Below are 17,865 nucleotides of genomic sequence, written 5' to 3'. Positions count from 1 at the left end.
GCTGGGCTGTGTCAGAGGTTTGTGTAGCCCAGCTGAAGGGGCACAGGTGCCACACCACAGCTCCCCCATCCTGGGGCTGTCCAGCTGGTTTTGCTTTGAAATTGGAGGCAGTAAAAACAGAAAAGACTTTTGGAAAATAGAGCACAAAGACAAACCCCCAGCATGTCCAGCACAGTCTTGCACTAATTTGCCACAAGCTTGTCTAACCTTTTCAGGACTTGTCTACTTGTATCCTAATTTTAGGCTATTTATTGTTAACAAGCACTAATCTGGGATCAATCAGTATCCAAAGGTCACAGCAGAAGCCAGAGGGAAGGCAAGGAGTGGTATAGATGCTCCAAGGAAGGTCAGCTGCTGCCACTCAGGCTGCTCTCGGGGGTAACCACACATCAATCACCCCACCAGCAGCCTGAGCCACATCCAGGGAAGTCAGCAGATGCCTGGTGCTCCCAGTGGTTGTTACAGGCTCCAGTGGAAATCTGCAGGATGTACAAGTGGGCAAAATGCATTTGGAGATGCTCCTTGCCAAGAAGGGGAGTGTTTCCCATGCTGGCTGTCTCACTCCTGTGCCCAGGGCAGCTCTGGCCCAGGGCTCTGCACTGAGCTGCAGGTGTCTCAGACAGGCCACTGAACTAACTGCTCTTATTTTTCCTCAGCTTTTCAAGACTGCAAGTGGCTTTCTCCTCCCCCCTCCTGCATTTTCATGTTTAGCTTTCAGTGACTGGAATTCATTTGGCTGAGAGGAAGTGAAACTGCTCTCCTAAGTGGAAGAGCCACCTAATAAAGTTTTAATGGAAGATATCATTTCTAATCTTTACATTACATTAAAAGCCAGTCGGGAAATGAAAGCCCAGGAGGGTTAGGAGTGTTGGAAACACTCAGCAAGACGGCCTTATCTTCAGGGAGTTCACAGAATAAGTGTTGCCCTAAGGAACAGAATTTGCAGCAGCAGAGAGCCGGGGCTGTTACAGACTTAGTAGCCACATGTAGATAAATGTCTTTATATTTGTGTGCATATCCACACACCCAAAGGGCACAAGGATATCTTAGCCTTTGGACAGACTCTCCCAATCCAGCTGAGATATCCACCTGGGAGTGCCTGAGGTGAAAAGCTTGGAGCCCAGGCCATGGCATGGAGCATTTACCTGCTCTGCACCACCAAGGTGCTCATTTAAGCACCAAAACCACTGCCATCTTGGGGGGTTTTTTTGTGACTTACATAGAATTGGTCACTTTGGGCTCTTCAATTACCCACAACCTGAATTTAAGAAACCTTCCCACCACCAGTTCCTTACTCTGCTGAATGTCCATGCAACACCAGTAGGAGCAGTTACAGAAATCTGTTTCCAGGAGCAATAGCAGAACTGAGCAGTTCTCAGGCTCACTGTGGAGGGACTGAAACATTCAAGCACATATCAGAAAGACAATTAAAATGGGGCAAAAGAGTACCATACATTTTTTAAACACTTGGCCTTCTAGTTTAAAAATTGACCTTGCAAATTTTGATTGGCTGAGAGGAACCACATTCAGTGATGGATGTTCCTTCTCCCAGGTAACAAGTGGTAGGTCAAGAGAAAACAGCATCAAGTTGCTCCAGAGGAGGTTTAGGTTGGATATCAGGGAAAATGTCTTCATGGAAAGGGTTGTCAAGCATTGGATCAGGCTGCTCAGGGAAGTGGTGGATTCACCATCCCTGGAAATGTTGAAAAACTCTGTAAATGTGGCACTTGGGGACATGGTTCAGTGGTTGGGCTTGACCTTAGAGGCCTTTTCCAACTGAATCAATTTGTGATTCTATAACCATCACCAAGAGTAAAACACATTCAAAAGCTGTTTTAAACTCGCAAAAGCCAAACTTCAAAAAATGCCAGAGTATAAATCTTCTCAGGGACCCAGAAGGCCCCAAGGTGGCAGCAATGAAGTTTCTGCAACAACAACTGAGAGCTTCCAAAGATGGGAAGGACCTGCCAGGGTGTCCAAGCAGCAGCTGCCCCAGGGAAGTGCTCAGGCCCTCTGCTGTGCTGACCCTGCTCTCAGGACAGCGAGAACAATGAGAAATTAAATTGCACCGTCACAAAACCCAGCACGCAGCAACTTCTGGCACTGCTTTGGTTTGTTTGTTATAAAGCCACGTTGGCTTTGTGTTGGGTTTTTGCCTTCTCTCTGCTTGCTGGCAGCAGCTCCAGAGAAGTTCTTTGGAATTTTGCTAAAAGTTTTGGATATTGGTTTCCTTTGCAGCAGCTGCTCCTTTGTAAGGAGTTAGAAGCTCCCTCCAGGCTCCCTCCCTAAACACACACCACAGCTGCACAGATCATTATTTGGTACATTTATTATATCATCACCAAAACACTGGAGGTTTAAATCTTCTTGTTTCTTGCCCATCTCTGAACTGGCTCCCAGGTGGGTTTGAGCACCAGCAGCTGGCCCTGCTGGGCTGCTGTGCCCCAGGAGAACGTTGCTGTTCTCCAAATCACCCCTGGAGCCACAAGGAAGGAAAACAAACCCATGGATCAACCTCTCCTCACTGTTCCTACTCACAGCTGAAAAAGCAATGCAGGGAAGAATCAGGCAAGTGGCTCTGAGCTGGACACACATCTGAGTGTGATCCACATGTGCTTCCATCCCAGGGCAGCCTGATCCACAAAGCCCTGAGCTTTCCCTGACAAAAACCTGCTGAAATCATCCATTTGAGTATTCATCTTTCACCTGTTTCATTTTGTAGGGGTTGCTGGACTTCAACCACAATTGCTTTCAGGATTCTGGGAAATGTGAGAGGGGCTGTTTTCCATGGAAAATTTCACCTCACTGCAGCCCTGAAGTGCAGCCACCACCTCAGGCCCAGGGCTGATCCCTGGGGAGGGTCTGGCAGGGGGAGCAATCTGCACTGCACATCATGGACCTGTTAGCCTGGCCTGCCAGGTGAGAACCCCAAAATGTTCAAGGTTGATGGCTCCCACCGAAAATCAGAAAATAAAAAAATTCTGGTGGTGGGATAAGCGGGATCTGGGATTTTTTTTTTATCATTCAGGTAGTTTCTCAATTAAAGTTTTGTGGAATAGAGTGGGTACAACCGATGCTGAGATGCTGGGAAGAGGGAGCAGCAGCTGAGCCAGGAGAAAGGATCTGAAGCTTCAAACATACCACAGGCAGTGGGTGGGCTTTTTGAATAAGGAGAAAATTCATTAACTCTGTGTCAAAGATCACACAGAATTTAACGAAAATCTTAAGTAAAAGATGCCAAGTGTTTCTGAGGAGGCCTCCTGGATCTTTCCTTGAAGATCTGCAAAGAAATATGAAGGAAATGCTCCACTTTCAGTACCATACTGTGAAATTAAATGTTATCCTGCTACACATTCTTTTTTTATAGCCCACTTTCTATTTTTATTCCTGTTCTGCTGTGGAAGTGTTTGCTAATAATATATGATAGGATGCTTTGTCATGAAAAAACCTTGTATCATTTATCTGTTTCTGAAAAAAGAAATTCTCAGTACAAATCTAATAAGGGAAAAAAATCCTATTCTAGCTCCTGTTGGAGAAAAGGGATTGATTTATGGAGAGAGATGAAAAGCACTAAGTATGTATTGCTTGGCAAAATGAGGAATTGTAGAGAACTGTCTTTATGCATTTGAAGGGTGTAAACATCAAAGAGGCAGAAGAGCTATTTAGAGCATTAGGAAGAGGCACATCTAGGAGACAAGAGCTGAAATTAAATGAACATCCTTAACTTAAAAATCATACTTCTGCCTGCAAATCTATTTCCTGGTATTATTACTTGCAGCACACTAATGAGTATAAATGAAGCTTACAGAAAAAAAAAAACCACCTAATCTATTTTTCATATCCGATCAGCAGATCTTCCTGTAACGTTTATAAAGCCCAGATCCTGCACCTAATCCAGAAATTTTGGGAGAAGAGCATCCTTTAAGCCTCCTTCTCCAGCTTCTTATTGCCCACCAAATGTTGATCAGTACAATGGGTCATTTCCCCAAGTCTGTGCCCTCTGATTGCAGCCTGTGTGGTCAGTCTGGGATCAGACTCATGGGAGCTGTGTGGGTTTAACAGCTTTTACTGCAGCCAAATGATAATTCTGATTGTTAACAACCCTTCTGAGAAACAAGAGCATCCTTGCTCACACCCTGCAGGAAACCCATCACTGATCCTGCAGGATGCCCAAACCTGCCTGCTGGGAATTCAGTTAACTGCCCACAGACCTGGGCTACAGCATCAGGAGAGGAAAGGCTCCCTAGGAAATCAGAGCCTCTGCTCTCCTCCAGGCTTTGCAGGGTGCTCCAAAAACTCCAGTCTCACATGGCCTGACAGCCCACAGAGACCTCAAGGACAGAGTTTTGCTCTCCCACCTCAAGGATGAAGTTTTGGAGTAAGGAGAGCTCAAGGATAGAGTTTTGCTCTCGTTTCCAGCAGGCTTTGGGAGCCCCCCGTGCCCATCTGGGGGTGGGATGGCAGCACAGCCGTGCCAGGCTCCAGCTGAGCTGGCCTCAGCCTGGCAGGGGTCTGCACATCCATATGGATGTGCCTGGATAATTGGAAACAGCCTGCAGCTGGAGGCTCACAGCTGAAAAACATCACTTGGTTACACACCTCCCTTCTGATTCCTACCAGCCAGCCCAGGATAACAAGGCCTGTCCCTCTCTGTGCCTTTTCTCAGCAGCATTTCACAGGTGACAGATGATGGAGGTGGCAGGAGAGGACTTCCCACTCTCAGCCTCCCCAGAGAAATCCTCAAATCCTTCCAGAATTACAGACACCTTTTATATTATTTTTTTCTGCCTGGATTTTTAGTCTAAAGACAAGACTGCAGTCTCGTATTAGCCATTAAAGCCAAGTAAAGGAGGTGTTTTCTGTGCTCCCTCCCTTCACCAGCAGGAAAAGGGGTAAAACCCAGGGGAACTGAGGTAACAAAATTGCGAAGTCAGAGCACACAGGCCATGCAGGCTGTGCCTTCCCAAACATCCTGATCCCTTCAGTCAGAAGCCACTTCATCATCAAACACAGCATTTCATGTGCATAAATAAAAAGGAAGAGAAATGATTGCAATAAGCTTCTGATAATAGCCCAGGTTCACAACTGAATCTGTGATATTTTAGCAGAAAGCATATATTCATGTAAAATAAACATGATGCCTGTGAATGGCAGGCTCTGATTTATATTCCTGATGTTTCCAGCCCTACAGCATCGTAAGAACATTGTAATGAAAAATGTTCAGCAGCAAATAGGAAAGGATGGCTCTCTGTAGGCAAGAGGGGAATTACACTGCTTCCTGTGCCCTGCCTGGGGCCACCAAGGTCCCACACTTGTTCACATCCAGAAACATCAGTTCCTAAAGGAATGGAGTTTCTGATGTAGTCACAGCTCTGTGCAAAGCTTATCCAAACTGCAGGGCAGCAGCTGTGGTGCTCAGACATGGGCAGGGGACACAGGGCTGTCCCCACCCCTCCCTGGACACTCACTCCCACTCTGCAGCCTTTGCAGCAAACTCACAGACCACAAGTGACAAACCCAAAAAAATCAAAATAACATTTTATCATGCTGGGGGAAAGGCCACGTTCCTCAGGTGGGTGATGGGGGTCCCATGGTGAGGCAGGGTGGTGCTTTCACTGAGGATCTGCACATCTCCAGCTGAGCTCAGGAGAGGACTAGCACAACCAGGCTGAGCTTAAATGGGCTCTGGGCCCGTGGGTGGGGTGTAGAGCTCAGGTGAGGCTGGGCAAGGTCTGCTGCCCCCACCCAGGAGGCCCTCTCCATCCTCAGCTGGAGGAAATCCCTGCCTGACAGTTCAGGGCCTGTCCAGCGGAGGTCTGAGGGTCTCCAAGTTTGGAATAAATCCCAAGAGAATCAAGGCATGCACAGTACAGGTGCTCACCACCCACTGACTGATGCCCAGCCCATCCCCTGCAGCCACTGGTGACTTCCAGCCAGGTCCCCCAGTTTATACACTGAGCATGGTGTCCTGAGGTAGGAACATCCCTTTGGCCACTTTGGGTCACCTCTCCTGGCCATGGAAGGCAGAGCATGAGCCACTGAAAAGTCCTGGGCTCGGGGTAAGCTCCCCTCAGCCACAACTCAGCCATTGGTGTCACCAGCACTGCTCTCACACTGAACACAAAGCACTGTACCAGCTACTGAAGAGAAAATTAACTCTATCCCAGCTAAACCAGGACAGCTTCCTGTGTCCTTTCATGTCCCCTGAACACCACGCTGTCCCTGCAGGCTGTCCCCAGCTGGGGCAGGAACTGGAGCAGAAAGGCAGTAACCCTGCACGGGGCTGCAGGAGAAGCTGCCACAGGAACCACCCTGCTGAGAGATCCCTGCTGCCTCAGGCTGCTGCAGGAGATGCACCACGCCAGGACATGTGGCTCTCTGAGGGAGAGATGAGTCCATTTAGATCAGGAGTGAATTTGGCCTCGGGCTGGAGCTGTTTTGAATAAAGTTGGACACGGTGACCTGTGGAAAGCACTTGTTCAGCACCTGGTGCAGTAGAGAGCCCAGTCTGCAAACAGTAAAATCTGGATGCTCTACCAACCAGAACATGTCCAAACACTGTCAGAGATTTCTGGTGAGGTTAGAATTTTCATGTGTCTTAAAGGAGTTTCATTCTCAGGGCACTGTATCCATTTCACAACACATTTCTCTGTCTCCTACATAAACAGCCCTTAGTCCTTCCCTTTAAAGGGTGAATGTGAACAAACTCCCCAAAAAATCTAAAGTTCTTGTGGTCAGTTATTAAAGCCAAGGCACAAGAAACATACTCAGAGGTGAAAAGGTCACAGCAGAGAAAGGAAAGTCTGGGCATGGGAGCACCCAGCAGAGAAGAAAAGCTGGAAGAAGAAGGTGTGACAGACTGCCTTGTGCTGGCAGGCCATGGAGATCTGTGCATCTCATGCATCCAGTCCAAAAAACCACTACAATACAGCCAAAACAAGGGGAGGCTGATGAATGAAGCCATTACAGGTGACAGGGGACAGAGACACAAAGCAGAGGAGTTGAAGTATTGCTTAATGACTCGTGTGGAGGTGTAGGAGAAGGTGGAGAGACAAAACATCCCAATCACTGTCAGCTCCTAATGGGTACAAAATGCTCATTGAAAACCCAGCAGAAGGTCACTGGCCCCTGGGGAGTACAGGGAGGAGGCAGCAGCCAGAACCCCTTGTCCTCTGTGTCACCACAAATAGGCCTGAGCCACCTCTGGACACATTTTGGTGCTTGGGAAGATGTGAGGCTTCAGTGAGTGAAATCAGGTTTTTTTCACAAGTTCTCCTTCCTCCACTGCACTGTCCCCAGCTGGGGCTTGCCCCATTGACTGGGCCATGCTGCAGCATTAATTGCTGCCCAGGAAATGTGCCTTGGGGGTTTTGGAAGCTCACTGCCCTCTGGTGATCTCCCCATCTCCTTTAACTGTGAACTTGTGGGATGAGGTAATGTGGCAGGGCTGTCTGGGATGGCTTTGCTTTCCAAAGCTCTGCTCAGAAATCCTGGCAGGAATTGGCCTGTGGCAGAGCTGTGGGAGGCTGCTGCCTTTCCCTGCCCAGGGTTTCTTCAACTTGTCAATAAACTCCACGGGCTCAAAGATGAATCAGGAAAGTAAGAAGCAAGATCCTCATCTACAGGCAGCATCACAAAAGGCTTCCCCATCCCCAGGCTCCTGGAGGAGGGCAGCAGGTCTGAGATTATTCACACAACCTGAGTGCAGAGAGGCTGGTCCTGTGCATTGTGTGTGTACTTTTGCATGAGAAATGCTTTAAAGAGGAGTAATTATAGAAAAACTTGTCTCGTAACTGAAAGAAAAAGCAGGAAAGAATAAGCAGGTGTGACACTACCTGGGGTACATCAATGAGAGCAGGGCAGTGGAAGATGAGCAACAGCATCAGCTCTTCCCAGGGGCTGCCAGCTGTTTGTTTAAATTGCATTTCTCAGCAATGTTGAGGAACGCTCCCCCTTCTCTCAAAGCACAGATCAGAGCAGGGCTCCTGTGAGGTCTCTTTCCCTCCTCCCTTCTCACACCTCCCCACACATCTGGGAACTGCTCCCTGCTTTGGGAGCTCCTGCTCACCAGCCCCCCTAGCACAGGTCGGGCTCTTCCCTCAGGACCAAATTCACTGCTTTGGTAAAATTCTGGCCTCTGTTTTGGCAGCAATGGAGTCGTTGGAGATCCAAACACAACCAGTGGCCTTTTTAACCCTATTCCACTTGTGTACTTCATAAATCTTGTACAGATTTACACTGTTTGGGGGCAGGAGGATGTGGGGAATACTCTTGTGGAGCAGCAGAGCTGTGCTGCATTCCTCCATCCCTCAGACCAAAAATGTTTCACCAACTGATTTAATTACATGAAGCTTATGCCGGAGTTATAGAGGGATTATCTGGGTTTTATCATGGTTATTAGAGAAAATGACTCTATTGTTACTATTACAGAGTTACAAAAAGTAAAGAGGAATCACAGGAAACTTGGCAAGGGCTCATTAGCAGTGTGGTAGTGTCTCCAGAAGCTAATTAAAAATGTCCATACCTCATAATAACCATTTATCTCATCAGAGCCTCCATTCCTTACGTCTCTTTCTCTGGATAGAGTGAGGGGGAATGATCTCTGCTCTCTGGTGAATGCACACACAGCAATACATCTGAGCTTGGCACAGTACAAATGGCTTTGTTCCGGGATGTGAAGCCACCAGCACTGCTCTTGCCTGCCTGAGCTGGGGCTGGCTGTCCTTGCCTTGCTCACAAGGACACAGAGATGCTCAGGGACAGCCTGAGAGTCACTTCAGGAAATATCCCAGCCAACCATCACATGCTGGGTGGGAGAGGATGGAGACAGAGAGCCTGGAGGAGGTGCTGGTTGGGAGGCATGGAAACAGCATTAAAGCAGAACAGTGGCACAAGAGTTTGCATTTGCTGTGCCCAAAGTCCTGCAGAAGCCACTGGTACCTCTGGTGTCTCAGCAAAACTGGTTGGAGTTGCTGACGAGGCGGGCAGGATTTCCTCAGACAACATCTGTATCTCCTCTGTCACATCACTCCTTCTTCAGGCCTCCAAAGCAAACAGAAAAATGACACAGCTCCCAGTTAATCTGTGTTATCTGGAAGAAGAAATCAAGGCGAAATCCAGTTTGTCAACAGGGGTGTGAGTGCTGACAGGAGATGGATCGGAACAGGTAATGCCAGCTGTAGTTTTGCCCGACAAGTCATTTCTCACACAGTGCCTGGATGCTGATGGATATTCTGGAGATGATGTTTGATAAACTTGTTTTGGATTGGAGTTTGAGTTGAAGGGGTCTGTAGGGAAAGCAGAGGAGTAAATCCCAAAGGCCATGGTGGTTGTGATACCATTATCTGCTCTGCCCTGTGGTCCTGGCCAGCACAGAGGAAACAGCTGAGAGGCAAAGCCAGCCTGCCTCACTCTCCAGGGAGAGAAATGTGCTTCTACTTCTTAGCACATCCAAAATATCAGTCCCTTGGATATAAATTCCTCATCATGTTTAATCTTTGTGCACATTTTCAGTAAAGCAGAAGGAGTGGATGCTTCATGACAAAATCCTTGAGCCCATCCCAGTGAAGTCAGAGGTAAAATCCCCCTCAGCAGCACTGAAATGATGCTTCCCATGACAGCAAGGACCAAGCCTGAAACCCATTGGCCTCCAACACAACCTGGCTGGACCTCAGTGCTCAGAGATGCTGCTCCTCCTTGCAAGAGTTCACAATCTTTTGCCCAGCTTAAGTTTTTCCCCAGACCTCTGCTTGACACCAGCTGACCAAGGTTTTACTTTGTCTCTTTGCCCAGACAGAGCTCTTATCCATGACTTTTGGCAGAAATCAAAACATTTTTGTCCCAAACCATACGTTTTTTATTGTCTCATGCTAAAGAGAACCTCTGTTAGTTCTCCTATTACTGTTTTTCTTACTGATGTGCACACAGATGATGAGCAGCGCCTGCTCTCATCCAGCATATCCAGCCTGACCTCCTTGGCAACTGGGAACATTTGTTCTTGAATCCAGTCAATTAAACCTCACCACTGTGCCTGTTGAGCAGCTCTGGCTCTCAGGAAAGAAAACCAGGTACTGAAAACCCTGGCACGTCCCCCAGAAATATCACCCTCCTTTTGAAAACAAATCCTGATAAAAATCAGGATTTTGCTCCCACAGTTTCTGCACACTTTCTCCTTTTCAGCTTTCCCTGCCAAACTCCATCCTCAGATGCATTCCTGCCTGGTTCTGTGCTGTGTCAGCCTGTCTCCCAGACATCCTCTGCTTCCTCAGGCACACAGCAGCCCAGCTGCTGCCCGACATGGGGAAATCTCTTCTTGCAATGGCAGCAGTCACTAAGGGCCTTGGTGGGTGAAGCAACCCATGACTCACTTCCACAGCTTTTCCAGGAGATGCTGGAGGCAGGACATTGAGCTCAGCTGAGATTTCCCAACACAGGAAAGAGTGAAAGAGCTGTTGTAATGTTTGGGTGGCCAAACATGAGTCACTTCCAAGCCTAGATCATGCTTTTCTCCCCTGAAATCAAATTATCTACTAAGCCAAACCAATAATTCCTAATGAAAACAAGGTGGAACAGCTTTCCTGAAATGAGGGGAGTTATGAGGAGCATGAACTTATCTCCCCTTTGAGTTTATGGGCTGTCCCTCACACCAGAAACCAGGCTGAGAAAAGAGGTGGGAGACAGCACATATCCCACCAGATCCCGTCCTCCAAGACTGGAGTTTTGCAGTGCTGCAAAATCCCACCTGAAACAACCTGATGGAGGATTGAGATTTTCTGGTGGTAAATTACTAAAAGAGTAATTAAATAATTATACAGTTGAGAATTGTTCTCAATTGTTATCTGAGAATTAGCAGAGATAAGCACAGTGGTATAAACTGTGATTCAGGCTGAGAAAGGCAGGGTTTTAAACATATTCCATGCATGGAGCGTGAGGTGTCTTGACATACGCACAAAGTAGAAATCAGCTGAAAGGAAGAGCTTTGAGCAGTGAAAAATTAAGAGATAGAAAAGAGGGAGGGGGGTTAATCAACATTAGTGCTGCTTTCAGTCCGCAGGTCCCCTACAGAAATGAAATTGCTTGACTTGTACAAGGTTACCCATTATCCATCCGTGCCATTGCCTTCATCCCTTTCCTGGGAGAGGGCAGTGATGTCCTTGTGCTGCAGCCTTGGCTCCAGCACAGAGGGGTTAATCTGCTCTCACTCCCCACCTCTTTAAATACAAGTCATAAACGTGATTGTTGGCTTGCTTTTATTACAAGAGCTGTAGCTCTCCTGGAGAAAATACACCTTGCACCAATACACTGGAGTTTTCCAAAGGGAAGTTTAAGTCTCCTTCAGCAAACACAACGGTCACAGGCTTTAAATCTTATGATGTGGGCAATAAGCTGTTATTGGCCACAGCCAAAATAATAGCCAAAAGCTATTATTGCCCGAGCATAAAAGCAAAGTACAAGGCCTCACAGCCCAGAGCCTGCAGCTCCAAACCATAGATGTAACATGACTAACATATATAGATGTAATTCTTTGTATAGCTGCCATAAATACATGCTACATACCTATGGCACTTGCATATACACATACACACACATATATATATATATATATATATATATATATATATATATATGTGTGTATGTATTTGAAGTGGCCACAAATGGTATTGGAGAAAAACAAGTCTCTGTTTTTCATTACTACCTGAAATTCCACCTGGGCCCATTACTTCTTTCACTGAAGTACTGAATGAAGTAATAATTCTCCCTAAAACCTGTGTGGCCACCAGCCTCCCACATCAATGGAGCACAGGGAATGGGCACTTAGGAGTGGTCAGATCCAGGTATAAGAGCTGAATTTTTCCTCCCTACCCCAAATCCAGAAGAAACCCAGAAGTTTTAGGAGATTTACATTTATTTTCGTGCCGTAAGCCAGAACAAACTGGAGCTGTGATGAGGCTGCAAGCATCTGGAGGTGCTCATGAAACCAGCACTCAGCATGAGTTGAAAACTTGGCTTTTGTGTCCCTGAATAAGCCAAAAATAGTTTTTCCATAGGGACTAAGTGACCTCCCTGCTCCCTTCCTAACTCTGTGTGCTTTATCTGATGGGCTTCAAGGGATTTCCTCTGATTATTGCCAACGCCTCTGGAGACACATTCAAAAGGATCCTGAGCACCTGTAAAACCTCTCCCTGTGAAGTCAGCCCGTGGAGAAACCTCACGGAGGAGATGTAAATCTTGGGAGGGTTTATAGCAGCTCCTCCAACATCTGTAATTCCTGTATCAGCACACACTTTACACGATGTTCTGGGATGCAGAGGAGGGAGAGTTATTTCAGAAAGCAATCACTTAACGTCCACAGCTCTACATGGCAGCAAAAAAAAAAAAGTAATCCCAAATAGCTTTCCTAATTCAGACTGCATTTATATATATATATATGAACTTACAGCATTTCACTGCTGGTCATTTTCCTCTGGCTGGCCATGGATAAACTCTCAGTCATGTCCAGACTCTGCTGTGCTATGACTGCTGGAATAGTTAAATATTCCTGCTGCCTCTCTTCTAGTGGTTTTGCTTCCTAAAAGAAGAAAATTGCCCTGTTCTGGATTAAAGGAGGTGAGAGTGGGTTAAGAGCAGAGTATTATTGGGTGGCAAGAGAGGCAGCAGAAGTGGGATAAAAAATGAGGGAGAAGGAGGAGGGTTTTGGTGCATGTTGGCATTTTGATAGCACACCTAATTCTGGCCAGACCAAACCCTCAGCCTGCTTTGTTTGCAGTGGCATGATGGGTTTGCAGCCTATTTTACAAACCCCAAATGTATTTTGATAAGAAGTGCCACGGCAATGAAAGGAATCAATACAGCAGTGCCTCTGTGTGTGTGTTTTATATTAAGACTTAGTTGATGACTTCTCATCATTTGAAAGAAATGTTCAGCCTCAGTGCTTGAAATTATCCAGCTGCAGCATTTTCTACTCAATCCAATCTCCAGTTAATTTGATCCTTCATTTATCTTGAACAAAGCCTCCTAATAAAAACATTTGTATTACAAATGATACAGTTGATCAATGGGATTGCTTTAGGCAAGTATTTGATAATTTGAACACTAGCTATAAAAAGTTCTCATTTAATCAATGTGGCTGGCCAAAATTTGGTGGGAGAGAAAGGCCCAAACCTGCACATGACTGAACAGCCAGACTATAATTACATATCAGGTTATTTAGATGTTCTTACCAACATTATTGTTAGAATTGGCCAGTGTAATTGGTGTGGTATTAGCCTTAATTATTTTTGGTAACACAATTAATTATTTAGTTCACTCAAAGTGACAAGAATGGAATGAATCAAAATAAGGAGCTGGCTGGGCTGGGAACTATTAATTTTCTTTCAATCCCATGATTCCTTCAGTCAAATCAATGAGATAAATAGTCAGATGGAAAAAGCCAATGGACATTTCCATTGAATAGGAAGAGCATCCAGGTCCCAGGCAGGTCAGGAGATGATACTGGACCCTTCACAGGGCTGGGAAGTTTCCCTTGGCATCATTCAGGTCTGAGATGATGTTTTTTCAAACCTACAAGATCTTCAAGGTCACGGGGCTGCTCTGCTAAGGGTGGTGTGCTCCCCCCAGGGCTCGTGTCCAAAGTAGGAAACATTATCCCTTGGCAGCAAAAGTGAATTTCTGCTTTATTGCATCTGTTGCTATCCTTGGATGCTTTGAGAAGAAATCATGTTGCTTGGAATGTTATCCTGTGTTTATTTTCATTAACAGTGGTATTAATCAACATTTTCCTCTGTTCTCCACAGATTGCTCAGGGATGCCTTTGGAAAACAAAGACAAATTCCAGGTCAGGGTTCCTGTTGTCGGACATTATTATATGTGGGAAGTGAAATTATTCTTCTCCTTGCTCAGATTTGTGCAGAAACACTGAACAACTTCTCAAAGCTCCCCCATCCCTCCTGCACCTTGGCTGAGGAGCTTTGTTTTGACACAGCCACCAGCAGGTATATCATGAAAAAAGTTCAGAAGGGCTAAAAAACATCCACAGTGTACATCAGAATATTTCACTTTGTTTCTTCAACCCTTTGAAATCAGCATTTTTAGGACTTCATTTTAAGTGGGAGACAGGAAGCAGCGCAGTGAGGACTCTCTGCTGTCACATCATGCACGGAGCTGTACAACACAACAGCCCCAAATCTCTTTCAATCCATCACTTATTTCCCTCTAGAAACCTTTTCCTTTTTTTTTTTTTTTTTTTTTTTTCCTCCTTTCTGGATTGTCTTTGACTGTTATTTATTTTTTTAGTTAGTTGACTTCAAGGGACATTTCTCCTGGCTGGATTAAGATGTTTCACAAACAAATGCAGGGGAACATTTCTGATGAGGCTGCGGAGGCAGCCGGGTCCCCGTGGGCAGGTGAAGTTTTGTGTCACTCAGCTCTGCTCCATCAGGGAGCAGCATTTTTCACAGCTGCTCCACCAACAAGCCCCGAGCAGCGGCGGGGACCAAAGTAAGAGGAATTAAAGGGCTGCTCGAGGTTCCGTGGGGCTCTAAGGGCTCCCCTGGGGAGGATAAAAAAGAATTAGAAAAGGTTTTATTGACGTAAGTATGTTGCCTGTGCTTTGATACGCACGCAGAGAGTAATTGTCAGTGTGGGGAGGAGGGTTCTCCACAGCTGAAACTATCATTTATACCCTGTGGAGAGTTAAAAAACTCTCAGCGAAGAACACGGGTAGGCACGACGGCCCAAGGGCCAAACAAGGGGTACTAAACAGGCAGCAAGGATTTATAAAGCAGCAATAAATAACATTGCTCCATTTCAAAGAGCTCCACGGCTCCTGCAGCACCCCAAGACATCGAGAGGGAAAGACATCACCATCAGCAAAACGTGTGCTTAAAAAAAAAAAAGAAACACCACCACTGGGCAAGTCTGCAGCTGCCAGGGGAGAGGCAAACACGGCGAGGCAGCAGCTCAGCATCTGGAGGGGAGAGCATCTGCTGAGAGACACCTCGACGCTTACTTGGAGTGAGAAATCATCACTCTGGCTGCAATTCTTCACGAGCCAGACGCACCAAGTGAATGGAATCCACACAAATGAGGTCGTTAGCATAACCGAATACGCTCTTCATTCCTTCAAGAATGAAAAATATGAGTAATTCCCTGGCACAGCACAATTACAGCCTGCCAGCACTAGCACATGGGTTATATCTATTATGAAATAATAAGATAACATTAATAAGATTCCCAGAAAGGACATCAGACAGCTAGTCTCATGACTGTGTACAAGAGGTCTAACTATTCAGGCTGTCTCCAGCCTGCATGGCTCTACACTTTCCAGGTCTTTTTTGTCATTTTCACTAGGAAAAGTTCAGGTCTACCAGCTTTTAAGCAAGAGGTTCTGAGTGGGAAACAGGGCGAGCGCTCTGGGAGTGCTGAGAAACTCAGGGTAGCTGCTCTCTTTTCAGGAGTTTCAGTAGCAGCCATAAACGTGAGAGCTACAGCAAACAATCACACCACCCGTGAAATGTCCCTGTAGACAGAGCCGTGCTGGCAGCTGCATTTTGGGTCATTAACCTGAGTGCTTCAGACACGTGCTGGCAGAGCTTCCCAGAGCCCCTGAATAATCTTCTTTTTTTTTCCCCCACCATTTCCTTGTGTCCTGAGGCTCCCGACCCTGCATGCGCACACAGCACCCAGAGCTGAGTTTGATCTTTCAGATGAACATCACCCCACCTGCCTGAGACACCCACAGCTAAGCTTTAAAAAGAAAAAAAAAGGACAATAAGACATGCATAGAGTTGAGCGTAACAACACACATTGCTCAGAATCCCGCTAAGGCAGGAGGCAGCCGAGACTTCCACCGCTGTAATTTAGCAAGATGCATCTCAGGCTCTCGCAAGGAGCATCCAGCTCCCCAGGACCAAGGACACGTCAATAGCAGCAGTCAGCCCCCGCGAGTTTGGCAGGTGGCTAAATTGGCTCCACAGCCTCGCTGGCCCTGCTCGGGGAAGGAAAGACGCCGAGTCTCAGCACAGAGGGCTGTAATGAGGATTAATAAGGCGTGTGAAGACGCTCTGTAATTGTCCGGCCGGCTGTTTCCTTTGCACCTTATGCTGTCGTTTATGCTCGTGCAAAGTGGCTGTTAAACGCCCCAGGTCTGATTCAATAGAACTCTGCAGATTCCTCGCACAGGTGTAAATTGCTCTGTGGGGTTCAGGGCACTGTCTAAATGCAAACTAATCTGATCATCTCTGTTGCCCTTTTTTTTTTTTTTTTTTTTTTTTTTTTTTTTTTTTTTTCCTTTTCTGTAAACTCCTCTGCAGCCAATTGAACATTTTAGTGTCTAATAAACTACAAAATATCAGGTATTTCGTGCATGAACTTACGTCCCAGAAATAGAATTCGCAGCGCTGGCTTCAAGGAGAGCTGGAGCTGCATCAAGATGCCGAGACTGGACCACCAGCACTGCAGAGCTGTGTGCTGGTTGCTGCCCACAGCCGTGGAACATTCACATCATAAACCTCAGGGGCTGGTGCACAGTGACAGCGAGCCTGAACCCTGGAGAAACCATGAAAAATGAGCTAACGACATAATTTGGGAGGGAACGGGCAAAAAACAATGCCTGACCTTGTTCAGACATAGGGAAAAACAACTGCAGAACGACAGCAGCTGTAAAATGAGCCTGAACTAAACTGTATGAGCTGGTATTGCAGGGAATAACCCTTAAAAGGTGGAAGGCTTTGATAGACGCACTCCTACAGGTAGCTTCAATCCCTGGCAGCTTCAAGGCTTCGGTAATGAATGTCAGACTGCTGGGCAGCTGTGAGGGGAATAAACAGCTATTTGCCTTCAGTGGAAGTAGCATCAGTTTGACATATGACATTCAAATGATACGAGCTTTAAAAGTGTGGTTAAACGACTGATGTTTGACTTGGAACCTTGGGCCCGCCGAAGCGGCATCGCCGCCGTTTACCTTGGCTCTGTGGGGGATTGAATCACTGAGCCTGAAGATGAAAGATCAAAGTGTTTCTGCAAATCCAGCCTGCAGTATGTCGTGTGTCCAGCTGCTGGAGAACGCGTGCTGGAGTGATGAGAGGGGTAAGATGGATCCTCCCCCTGCTGCGGCCTTTGGCTCTGGTGACGGCTGCTGCGGGCACACGTGGGACTGAGGAGACACAAGATGGGGGATGAAATCTGGGGAATGGGGTGGAGAAAAAGGGTTATCCCCACCTGGTCCTTCCCACAGCACCCCCTTCTCCTGCCATCCACATTACTGGGTTCCTCTTCAAGGCTCTTTGCATTTTGCCTTGTAGGACACCAGCCCGCCCTGCATCACTTTCTGCTCGTTTTAGAGAAAAAAGCGCTGCCAAAACGTACCTGTCTGTTTTAGGAGCCCTTGTTAGGCCCTTGTTACATCAGCCTGTCAGCTAACTACCAGCACTCATAACCCTTTGATAACCCACCTGCTGAAGTGCTTTGGCTTGCAATCTTCACACTCAAACAAGAGCTCAGGACCAAAGTTGCTGGAGGAAAAAAATCACTGCTTCCTGACCTTTGGGCAGACTCTGTGGGCTGATTATCTCATCGATTTTAACCGAATTGAGCATTCAATACGGGTGTCTGGAGGCCTGTCTCTCCTCAGCAGCGGGTACAGTACAGCACCAGCAGCAATAATACAGACAAGCTCTATGCAAGCCAGGGTCAGGGGCAGGAGAGCTCCAGGTTTCTTGTAAATTGTGGCAGGCATGATTAGTCCACCTGAGCCGGGCCCCAGGAGCACTGGGGCACACGAGGAGCCCACAGTGAGAGCACTTCAGAGAGGGAGCACCCTGTGAAGTGCAAATGGGTGCTCTCCCTTGGAAGGAGCCAAAATAACTG

The sequence above is a fragment of the Vidua macroura genome, chromosome 16 (assembly GCF_024509145.1).
Source record: "Vidua macroura isolate BioBank_ID:100142 chromosome 16, ASM2450914v1, whole genome shotgun sequence".
Lineage (NCBI taxonomy): Eukaryota > Metazoa > Chordata > Aves > Passeriformes > Viduidae > Vidua > Vidua macroura.
The sequence above is the reverse complement of the archived record's forward strand: the minus strand, read 5'-3'. Positions refer to the sequence as shown.